Below are 12,231 nucleotides of genomic sequence, written 5' to 3' on the forward strand. Positions count from 1 at the left end.
GAATGCAGCTATAGAGAAAAAAAAAGATTTCCAAAAAAAGGGGGTTTTATTGCAAAAAAGTGTAAAAACCTAAAAAAAATATAACAATTTTGGTATCGTTGTTACCGTACCGACCCGCAGAAAAAATTTAGTGTGTCATTTATGCTGCATGATTAACGCTGTAAAAAAAAATAAAAAATCTATGGCAGAATTGATGCGTTTTCTCTCCCTGTTATCATTAAAAAAAAAAAAAAAAAAATTTACGATATTGTCTATATACCCAAAAGTGGCACCGATAAAAACTACAGATCGCCACGCAAAAAACAAGCCCTTACACGGCCGCGTCCACGGAAAAATAAAAAAGTTATGGCTTTTGAAAAACGGAGATGGAAAAATACCAAAAAAATCGCTTGGTCCTCAACGCCAAAATAGGCCATGTCATTAAGGGGTTAAACTACTTTTACTTGATTTTCAAGGAAGGTCATATATATAAAGCCCTTCCCTGAAATCAATTGCCGGCAGCAGAATCCTCTACCGCAGCTGATACGTGTGACAGCTACGGTAGGGAATTGAAGAATTCCTCTGCTGCATCTGCCACAGATGTAGCAGCAGGTAATTATTTTAACTAGCGGGGGTGAAGGAAACATCTGCCGCATGCAGATGTGTTCTTCATCCCCGTGGGGGACACAGCAGCGGCCTACTGGTAAGTTATTTTTTTATTTTTTACACTACTTTTACATGGCTTTTCAGGGAAGGGCTTATGAAGCCAAGGGACAGCACCGGAAGTCGCGGCTGAGCCCCGGCAGCTGAAGGGAGATAAGTATTGATTTTTTTTTTTATACACTTTTTTAAATGGCTTTTCAGGTTAGGGCTTATGAAGCCCTTCCCTGAAAAGTCATTGATGGGGATGCCGACAGCAGGATTCTCTACCGCAGCTGTCATATTTGACAGCTGCGGTTGAGAATTAAAGAATTCCTCTGCTGCATCTGCCACGGATGTGGCAGATGTAGCAGCATGAAATTCTTTTAACTAGCGGGGCTGAAGGAAACATCAGCCGCATGCGACAGATGTGTTCTTCATCCCCGCAGGGGACACAGCAGCGGGCGACAGGTAAGTATTTTTTTTTTCCTTTACACTAAAATTTTTCTTTTTCAGGGAAGAGCTTATATGTAAAGCTCTTCCCTGAAAAACAATTCAAGTGTGCCAGCAGACGGCAGCAGCAGCGGCTTTATTGAAGAGAATGCCTGCATTTATTTTTTTTTTTACACTACAATTTTTCTTTTTGAGGGAAGAGCTTATATGCAGCATGCGGCAGATGTGTTTTTCATGCCCACGGCGGTCATGGCAGTGGCGGATAGGCAAGTTTTTTGGGTTTTTTTGCACTAAAATGTTTCTTTTCGGGGAAGGGCTTATATGTAAAGCCTTTTCCTGAAAAAGAATGCAGGGAGCTGGCAGAGCATTGTTTTCATTGGAGCCGCCGGCAGTAGCCGCGACTCCATTGAGAACAAGCACGCAGCTGTGTTCACGCGTGTTTTTGCTCGAACCTAGGTGCAGACGTATGTCCTAGGTGCGGGCGGATGCTGCAGGACTGCTTCTCCTTTGTCCTTATCCGAGGTGGCACTGATTTTCATCACCCATTCTTGACTAGCCAATATTATTTCTGAAGCTACTGTTGGTAAGAGTTCTCATTTACCACAAAACAAAGCCAGCCATGTGTGGTTCTGTACAGAAGAAGAGGCTTCAGTTTTGTTTCTTTTTCTGCTCCAGGCCCCGGACCTTGGATAACAAAAAATCCTTGCTATCCCACAAACTGCGCCCGTCCTGGTGTCCCTGGCCACTATACTTCAAGTCCGCCTATACTAAATCTTCTGTGTGTATGGCTGTCCCCAACCAAGGCATTCAGAGTGAGGGAATGACTTTTCCTATTCAGGAAGACATAAATCACTCAAGTATTAGACATATCTGTTCGGGAAGTCATCTCTTTGAGCCATGCCATATAGTTTTCCGCCCGACCCCAAGATTGCTTCTTCAGTTACAGAATTCAAATTTCTCCTTCATAGTCCCATGCTTTGGCTAATGCGATACACACTCTCTCCTCTCAGGGTGTAATTATTCCTGTTTCCCCTTTAGAACAGTGCAGGGGGTTCTAATCCAATCTCTTCATGTTACCCAAGGACGACGGCACTGTATACTTCGTTCTTCATCTGAAGAGATTAAATCAATATGTTAAGGTTCAACAGATCCTCATGTAAACATGGGAGTTTCTGTCATCCATTGACATTAAGCAATTCACCCAGTGATCAGTGGGTGGTTTACAGAAAAATAGAGGATACACTTACTTAGATGAGGAGTTTGCTGGCACCAGCGAGCCTCTATGTTCCCTTTCAAAGTAAGCATGGAAGCATATGGGGGCTTTATAGCTCTATGTTCAATGCTTGAAAAAGGAGGTGAATCTGTTTATAAGCCTTCTAAAACACATTGCACTTCTCTGCCATTTTTGTGCTGTTTATCCTGTGCAAAAAATGAAAACTGGAGGTGTTTGTATTCTCCCAGGAAATCAGAATTATGTCTGATACTTTCTTCTAAAAGCTCCAGTGCTCTGTTACCTTACTAGCTGTATGAGCCATGGATAAGAGCAACAGATGAGAGCTCCAGTTGTATGTACTAATGTAATATCACTGCATTGGAAAAGCACAAAAAATAATCTTATTGGCTAAAATAATCTATCCATTAGGATGGCTGTCAGCAGATTAGGTGCTCCACGAATTATTGTGCCTCATGTAAATGGGAAAACCTTTAATGTTTAGGTTTTAATACCAGCCTTATAATTTGTATGTGCATTTTATATACAAATGTCATGAGCTATTGGTATAGTTGTAATGTTATATTCAAAAATATTACAATCCATTTTATTCTTGGCAGATGAAAAAACCAGGAGCTGCAAGAGACATCTGATATCAAAAGATTTGAAAGCGGAAGATCCTGGTATCATACAAGATACATATGAAGAGCCTCCTATTATCACAAATATATCCTCAGTACTTCATAGCAAAAATCTATCTTCTGATTCTTCTAAACAGGTTCCATCTCCTGATTCATTACAGATTGTTAAACAAAAACAAATTTACAGAACAGAAGTCAAACCTCAAAAACACCAAACAGGGGAGAAGTCATATTCATGTTCTGAATGTGGGAAATGTTTTAACCGAAAATCAAATCTTGTGTTACATAAGAGAACTCACACAGGGGAGAACCCATATTCGTGTTCTGAATGTGGGAAATGTTTTAACCTAAAATCAAATCTTGTTCAACATCACAGAATTCACACAGGGGAGAAGCCATATTCATGTTCTGAATGTGGAAAATGTTTTAACCTACAATCAAATCTTGGTAAACATCAGAGAATTCACACAAGGAAGAAACCATATTCATGTTCTGAATGTGAGAAATGTTTTAACCAAAAATCACATCTTGTTCAACATCAGAGAATTCACACAGGGGAGAAGCCATATTCATGTTCTAAATGTGGGGAATGTTTTGACATAAAATCACATCTTGTTCAACATCACAGAATTCACACAGGGAAGAAGCCATATTCATGTTCTGAATGTGGGAAATGTTTTGACCTAAAATCACATCTTGTTCAACATCACAGAATTCACACAGGGAAAAAGCCATATTCATGTTCTGAATGTGGGAAATGTTTCAACCTAAAATCAAATCTTGTTCAACATCACAGAATTCACACAGGGGAGAAGCCATATTCATGTTCTGAATGTGGGAAATGTTTTAATCAAAAAGCACCTCTTATTGAACATCAGAGAATTCACACAGGGAAGAAGCCATATTCATGTTCTAAATGTGGGGAATGTTTTGACATAAAATCACATCTTGTTCAACATCACAGATTCACACAGGGGAGAAGCCATATTCATGTTCTAAATGTGGGGAATGTTTTGACATAAAATCACATCTTATTCAACATCAGAGAATTCACACAGGGGAGAAGCCATATTCATGTTCTGAATGTGGGAAATGTTTTGACATAAAATCACATCTTGTTCAACATCAGAGAATTCACACAGGGGAGAAGCCATATTCATGTTCTGAATGTGGGAAATGTTTTAACCGAAAATCAAATCTTGTTCAACATCACAGAATTCACACAGGGGAGAAGCCATATTCATGTTCTGAATGTGGAAAATGTTTTAACCTACAATCAAATCTTGTTCAACATCACAGAATTCACACAGGGGAAAAGCCATATTCATGTTCTGAATGTGGGAAATGTTGTAACCAAAAATCACATCTTGTATTACATCAGAGAATTCATACAAGGTAGAGAAGCTTTTTTAATGTTCTAAATATGGGAAATCTTTCACACAGAGGAGAAGCCATATTCATTAGAGGAGAAGCCTAATTCATTTTAGGAATATGGAAATTGTTTTAAGCAGAAATCACATATTGCTGTACATCAGACAGTTCACACAGAGGACAAGCCGTATTCATTTTCTGATTGTGGATAATATTTTAGGCAGAAACCGACTCTTACTCATCTGTGAATTCACACTGGAGAATCCATCTTCACGTTAAGAATGTGAGAAATATTTTGTATTCAAAAGATTTTCATTGAAACTTTAAGGGTAATACAAGAAACATGAATGCAATAAAATATCAAAGATTTAACATAAAACTTGTGATGATATAAATTGTTTAACTTATACGCTGGCCAGATTTGAGGAGATGAGGGCAGAGGAGGATGCTACGGTGGAGAAGTTCTACGCAACATGGAGGCCATGGTTAGATTTTAGGTCGTCCCCTGGCCTGGGTGACTAGATTTCCAGGACAATAAATGCGTCGTAAGCACCCAGTACTCTGACAGCCTCTCGCGAGCTGAACGGGCCACATTGCTCTCCCTCTGGCGCAGGGGATATCAGATATGACAATACCGGAACCCACCCATTAGTGGAGTTGCCTAACCAGATCATAAGGATCACGCAAATCGGTACCCAACAGGCGAGCATAACCCATTACCCGGACCACCCACACCCCATCCCCCCCAATACCCCTATAGGCTCCTCAGAGCCTCTTCCTTGTTTAACTCTTTTTCGTTTTTCTCTTTGTTTCTTTCTGTTCCACCTCGCGGACCCCTACCCTGAGGTGGGACTGAATTCTGTTAGTAAAAAGACAAAAAGGTTGGGCGGAGGCGGGCCAGCAACGAACTCCACGGAGGAGAGGTAGTGGAGTGGGAGAGTGGGCGCATCAATAAGTATGTATACGTATTGATTGTACCAATGTATGTGATGCCCCTCTGGCTTTATTATTGTTAGATGCTTTTCTGCCCAAATAAACACTTATTTGAAAAGAAAAAAATAAATAAATTGTTTAACTTGTCCTTTTGTCTTTTGCTTAATAACAATTGACTCAAATTTTCATGTAAATTGGTGATTTTGTTGGTGACATATGCCACCTCTCCGAATATCCCTCTCAAGTATGAATATACCTGAGGCCCTGGTTGTGATAATCGGAAAGGGCTCAGCCTATGGTGTTATTCTCCCGTTGCTTGGTTGCATGCAATCCAAAGATAAATTGAAGTAAGAAACCAAGTAACTAAGTTTGAAAAGAATTTTAAAAAAGTGTTGTGGGGTAGAGGGGGAAGGTAATATAGCAGGGTACCTAGGAATAAGGAAGATGAAGAGTAGAGAAGCAGAAAAGGAAGACGAAGAAATAAAAGAAGCAGTAGCTTTGAAGAGGTGGACCGCGAGTCATGAACAGGGATGGTCAATTGGGTCCTTAAATAGATGTATAGATGGGATATCTCCTCTTACTGTACAATTCTGTTTGTTAGCCAGCTAGAGAGAGATGGTGAGTCTTGAACACCTATCCATACTACCCAGGTGGTGTAGAAATCTTAGTTGCTCCATATGCTTTATGGCAGCAATCGCTTCTATCCATGCTATTCTCAGCATTACTTCGTTTTGAGTATCTGGGAATGATTTGTCACATTGCCATGATAAAATGTCCTAACAATCCTTTTTTATTTTTAGATATTGATCCCGGGAACATGGACAAAGTGCCATTTCTGGGGTGATATCAATTGAGGTTCTACATACCGCCTAATATAACCTAGAGATGTCCTGCCATAAGGGAGCTAAGCAGACACTCCCACCAAATGTGCAACATCGAACCAGAGCCTGACAAGTACCTCCAGCATTCTTCTGATGCAGAGGGAAACATTTTGTGTAGTTTGGTTGGGGTCTGTACAATTGTGAGACTATTTTAAAGTTGAGCTCTTGTAGCCTACTTGATACAGTCATTTTCAGGGACAGTATATAGGATTTAGACCAGAGCTCTCCAGAAAAAGACCTACCCAATGCTCTCTCACCTACTTCCCAACCCAGCTAAGTTCAAAGCTCTCAGTCTGTTCATATTGTAGCAATTGCATTTGTAGGTGCAACAGGGGCGATACATAGCTTCTCAAAAGGGGTAAGATCTATTGTTAAATATGATCTTGGGGTTAAGGTGTTGATATAACTACGTAGTTGAAAATATTGGACCAAGATCCAGTTGGTAGATTAGAGTCAACCTTAACTTCAAGAAGAATCTCACACCCTTGAGCCCATGACATCTCGCACCTGGAGGGAAGTCATTTTTGGGTGGAATGAAAGGTAAGTCCCTGAGGAATCCAGAAAGCCCCTTGTATCTGAAAAATATTTAGATCTTGTTCCATCTTCACCCATAGCTTACTGAAAAATGTGATTGTGGGCCGACTATGCATTTTGAATGCATTAATTCTTCCAAACCAGGAGGGCAGAAGTTTTTGCCATCCTTTGAGTTCTGACTCTAAAGTCTGTATAAGGGGTTTATAATTTAGGGGTTCCTGAAATCTGAATTCGCAAATATTTCAGGGAGGAGCTCTTCCACTGAAAGCGGAATAAGTCTTGGAGGTGTTCGGTTAATCTGGGGGAATAGATATATTTATTATTTCTGACTTTTATGTGTTGATGCTGTATGTAGAAAATTCCTGTAAAACCACAGAAAGGCCTATTCTAGGATTTGGTAACAATAAACAGAAGATTGCTAGCAGCACAGCTTCCTCACCATAATATGGTAGGACAGGTTTATGATGCCCAGTCACCAAAGGATCCGATCCCAGGGTCCACTTTATCCACAGAAAATAGGTAGCGGTGACAGCATAGAAGGTGCAAATAAAACGTTCCTTTACCCCTCAATAGTTTACATGCAACAATTTGTTAGCACAAAATTCGCTATCTCAGATATACTGTGCGTTTCAAATTAAGATAATATGTGCAGGCCTGGAGAGCCTTTCAAAGACCACACGTCTACATCATGTGCCCCAAAAGAATCTCTAGCTTTATTAAGCGCGGGTAAAACTTAAATAAGTTTCAACACAGGAAGTCCGGCAATTTAGCATACAGTTACAGTATATAGAGAGCTGATTGGTCATTGTCAGAGGGAGGTATTTGAGAGGTAGCTTGTGATGTCATCCATCTGGGAGGAACCTCAGTGAGCATGCTCAGTTCATTCTTGAATTTGGTCTCATGAGGAGAACATCCTGTTTCTCCTCTCTGCTGTCCAAGACAAAGCACTCCTAGATTTTGGCCAGTTAGAACTGGTTTAAAGGGGTTGTCTCGCGGCAGCAAGTGGGGTTATACACTTCTGTATGGCCATATTAATGCACTTTGTAATATACATCGTGCATTAAATATGAGCCATACAGAAGTTATTCACTTACCTGCTCCGTTGCTAGCGTCCCCGTCGCCATGGTTCCGTCTAATTTCGGTGTCTTCTTGCCTTTTTAGACGCGCTTGCGCAGATCCGTCTTCTCCCTTCTTCTCCCTTGGGCTCCGCTCGGCAGCATCGGCATTATGGCTCCGCCCCCTTGTACGCATCATCGCGTAGCTCCGCCCCATGATGTGTGCCGGTTCCAGCCTCCAGCCTCGAGGTCTCGGACACCGCGGGACTTGCGGGTAAATCCCGCACAGATGCCTTTCGGACATATACTTACGCCAGTAGAACATGGCAAGCTATGAGGTAATATGATCTTCTATATTCAGTGGTCATCCGGTATCCCTCCGCTGCCTCTTCCAATCGGGGTTGCTGTTTCATGTAACTTGTTTGTGTTGTTTTAACAATTGTATTGTCATTGGTGATGGGGGGGTGACTTTGTATTTATAAGGAGGGTCTTTGTGTATGTATGTGAGGACTTGACAAAGACCCTTGGAGGATACGGTCGAAACGTTGTCTGTTGCATTGGGCATAATAAAGTTGCTGCTTTGAAAAATACCCCGAAGTGCTGCTCTAGATTAACTTCTTTCATGCAGTCAGCCTCCACATCGTGGCCAACAAGCCGCAATATGTGCATTATACACACATATATAGTCCCCTACATGTACATTACACGCTCGGCTCCGCTCCTCCGTCTCACACACAGACAGCTCACTTCCTCCATATTGCACACACTCGGCTCCGCTCCTCCGTTTCACACACTTTAGGCCCTAATCCTCCGTTTCATACCCGCTCGGCTCTGCTCTTCCATTTCACACACACTTCACCTTCATCTCGCACACGCTCGTCTCTCCTTCTCTGTCCCGCACACGCTCGGCTCTGCTCCATCCACTCTCTGAATACATCCTGATGGGACACAAAAACTGCAGGTCACACAGCAGAGTCCTGCATCCACTGAGCGGAGAGACCTGGTCATGTGACCCCTTGTCTCCTCCCACACACTGATCACATGACGGTGACATCATCACAGGTCCTGTAAGCACAGAACAACCCCACGGCTCCTGTCCGGCTGCAGGTGGAGGTATGTGGGGTCACAGCTTCCCCTTGTGGAGACCCCGGGGAGGTGCAGGAGATTAGCGGCCATGTAATGCTCCTCTGGGGAGTCTGGGATGTACATAGGAGATGGTACAAGGCCTCTGCAGCGCCCCCTATTGGCAGGCCTGTAACATGACTGGGAATAGAAGCCTCCGGAAGGCAGAGAACATCTCCAGCTACAATCAGGATTATTCGGCCTCCACTACAAATTCGCTTTCTACAATCCGTACAAAATCCCCCCAGAAGAATATAAATAAGTGACACAACTGATAGAACGAGCGCTTTCCCCAAATCCCCACAAAATGCCCCTTTTTCTGCCTCCTGCGGCCCCAGAATCCCCCATGAGGTCTTTAGTCCTGGGAGCCCCTTCTGCTGAGCGGCTGCAGACGGACAGCAGCTTCTGCCGGCGCTCCGGAGGAGTCTTACCCCGTTCCTCGCGGCCGCTGGCTCACTGATGCTCTGGGGTTTGGGAGGTGCAGCCGCCGTCTCGTCGCTCCAGAATCTTCCGTCTTCTGAAACCAGTAAATCCCCCAGAACTTCTCGGCTCGCAGCTCCCGGCTGGATGTGCTGTTTGTAGTATTTAGCGGGAAGCGCTGGACACGTTTTGGCCGCCCGATCCTTCTTCAGCGGCCGGACTCCTACAAATCACTGGGGAAGAAACGGCAGATAACATGTTGTATCTTCATAGCGTCATAAATCCCCCTGGTTAACCCCTTCCTGCTCGGGGGCTTATATGTACACGCTGGGTGATGTTCTCACCCCGCTGCAGCAGCAGGGATCAGTAAGAACATCAATTCCAGCAGTTAACCCCTTATATGACACAATCAGTGTTGATTGCAGCATGTGAAAGGCTCACAGATGGAGAACCATGCAAACGTGGACGGTCAATGGGTTGCTATGGCAAATAAATGCCAGTCAATGGCTTCGGGTCTGCAATCACTAGGATAAGCTATGATGCACTGCAGTACAGAAGTATAGCAGTGTATTATCAGAGCGATCATAGCCTCACCGGTTCATTTTCGCTCCAGGGACATAAATATATATGTATGAATATTAGTTTTGTTATCAAACCCTGCAGTAAAAAAAAAACATTATTTACCGAGTACACGCACACCGACGTTTCTTCATCCTTTTTCAGATCAAAAAATCAATGCAAAAATCGGGTAACAAAAGCGCCCATACATTTGATTGGGGGGAATTCACATAAACTTGTTTGTTTACTGGGATGAATAGTCCAAGTGAAAATAAATTTCAGCATGTCCCGTTCCTGTCTGAATCTCAACTGAGAACAGTACCTGTCACTGTGTGGTGTCCCGCACATCGGATGCACATGGATGGGATGGCCAAGTGCCGAGGATCTCAGGCGCAACTTTTTTTTTTTGGTTCAAATAAATTTTATTGTGAATGACATGACAAATGTTACACATCTTCACTTAAAATGCAAGTCACTTTTTAGAAAATAACGTAAAGACTACTAGGAACAACTAGGAACAAAATCAAAATCGCTAACGAGAGGGAGATAGAATGAGGAAAAGAGAGGGGTTAAGGTTGGGTCTCTCATGGATTGCAAAATTTTATGGTGGTTGTCTGCATGGCCTATAGGAGTGTGCTAGGATGCGTCCGGCTGTGTTGCAGAGGTTCCGCTTGAGGAGACTATTCTTCTATGTTCCCTTTGGGCTTCCCAGGCTAATCAAAGTGTGTCCCCTGGTACGCTCGGAAGAGGAGGGATGGGTGTCTGTAGGTCTGATTGGAATGGACTTATTACTGATTGTGGAGCCCTATCCCTAGAGCCTCCCTTCAGTTGTAACCAGCGGCTGGTGGGTGAGTCGCTGGCTGGTTCCGAGTTTTAAGTTCTATCTTTCTCTCTAACTCAAACAATAAACAACGCACAGAACAAGCAAAGAATAAAAAAAAAAAAAGAAAAAAAAAGGGGGGGTTTGAGGGAGGGAACGGGACTCAAGGCACTGGGAAGGATGGGGGTGTGCTGGGGGGGGGGGGGGGGGAGACAAGAGTATTCGCTGGATTCGGTCTGTAGTGCCGGTCAAGAATAGAGTCCTATGTCTTCAGGCTCCTTGGCTCCTCATTAGATCACCCCCTATTGTACCCATCTCTTTAGGTCAGCCGAGTCTCGAAATGCTACCCACGGCTGCCATGTCCTGTGGAAAGCTTCCCATGATTTGGGTTCCTCTGCCCCTAGTTCGTCGTATCGCATGAGGGTATGGAGTTCCTCCACCCACATTCCCCTTGTGGGAGTAGACGTGGAGCGCCAGAGTCTAGGCATGATCCTTCTCATTGCGATCGCAAAGAACTTTAAGAGGCCTGTTTCAGCATTTTTCACAGAGCCTGGGAACACCGAGAGCAGGGCCAACTGCGAAGTCATCTTTACCTTAGCATGATTGACCCACCAAATGTGAGTCATTGTACACCTCTGCTCTCGCTGCACCTCCAGCATTCGGATGGGATCAGGGGGAAAATTTTCTGAAGCTGGTCAGGGGTCCTATACCACCTTGATACTATTTTGAAGTTAAGATCCTGGATCCTACCTGCCGAGGAGAGTTTATGGGTTAAGGTCCACGCTTTGGACCAATCCTCATCTGTAAGGCCCATACCTATTTCTTGTTCCCAAACCTCTGTAAAGCTCATGGTTTCGTCCCCCGTCTCTCGAGCCTGCAACATCCTGTAGATCTTGGAAATCATGTGTCTCGGGTTAGCGGGTAAGAAGCAAAGCTGCTCAAATGCCGTGAGAGGTGCAGTCAGATTTTCCTTGGGTGTCAATGAGCTCACAAATCCCCTTAATTGTAAGTACTAAAGCCAGGACCCAGGTCGAGGTGCATTCTGTCCCAAAATTTCGGTCATGGGTGTTACCCGCGACTGTGTCACAACCTCTCTGAGTCTGGGAGTCGGATCAGCTGGGAGGGCCAGGAGCTCCCGTTGTCTTAAAGTGGTTTCAAATTGTGGGTTAGCAGTTAACGGTGTGAGGGGGCCTGGTACGGAAACCAGTCCGCATCTGGGGGCGAAGCCTGCCCAGGTCTTGGCCAGGTCAAGACCAAAGGGGAATAAGTTAGGAATAGAGTTGATCCATTTTGGTGGGATCCAAAAGGTCCCAATCAGGCTGTCAACGTCCCCTGCATGCTCGATTTCCACCCAGAGCCTAGAGCCTCTACTGTTCAAGATATCTAAGACACAGGTTGCAATATTGGCTTTATAGTAAAGCGTAAAATCTGGGAGGCCCAAGCCCCCCCTTGCCTTTTCTCTTGTCAACAGGGAGAAGCGCATGCTAGGTTTATATCCCCCCCATATAAAGTTTGTGATTACGGATCTTAGTTTTTTGAGATAGGGTTTTGGGAGCCTGATCGGGATTGTTGGGCATAAATAGAGGACTTTGGGTAGCTCATCCATTTTTATCGC

At 43.8% G+C, this 12,231-nt stretch overlaps 1 protein-coding gene and 1 pseudogene across 1 annotated transcript in view; both read left to right on the plus strand.

Annotated features, from left to right (window-relative positions):
• Window positions 1–5,372, plus strand: part of LOC136624365 (zinc finger protein 83-like) — a 179,900-nt pseudogene extending 174,528 nt beyond the window's left edge.
• Window positions 1–12,231, plus strand: part of LOC136626716 (zinc finger protein 27-like) — a 659,137-nt gene that overhangs the window by 168,415 nt on the left and 478,491 nt on the right. The window lies entirely within an intron of this gene.

This window comes from Eleutherodactylus coqui, chromosome 4, assembly GCF_035609145.1.
Source record: "Eleutherodactylus coqui strain aEleCoq1 chromosome 4, aEleCoq1.hap1, whole genome shotgun sequence".
In the NCBI taxonomy this organism is placed as follows: Eukaryota; Metazoa; Chordata; class Amphibia; order Anura; family Eleutherodactylidae; genus Eleutherodactylus; species Eleutherodactylus coqui.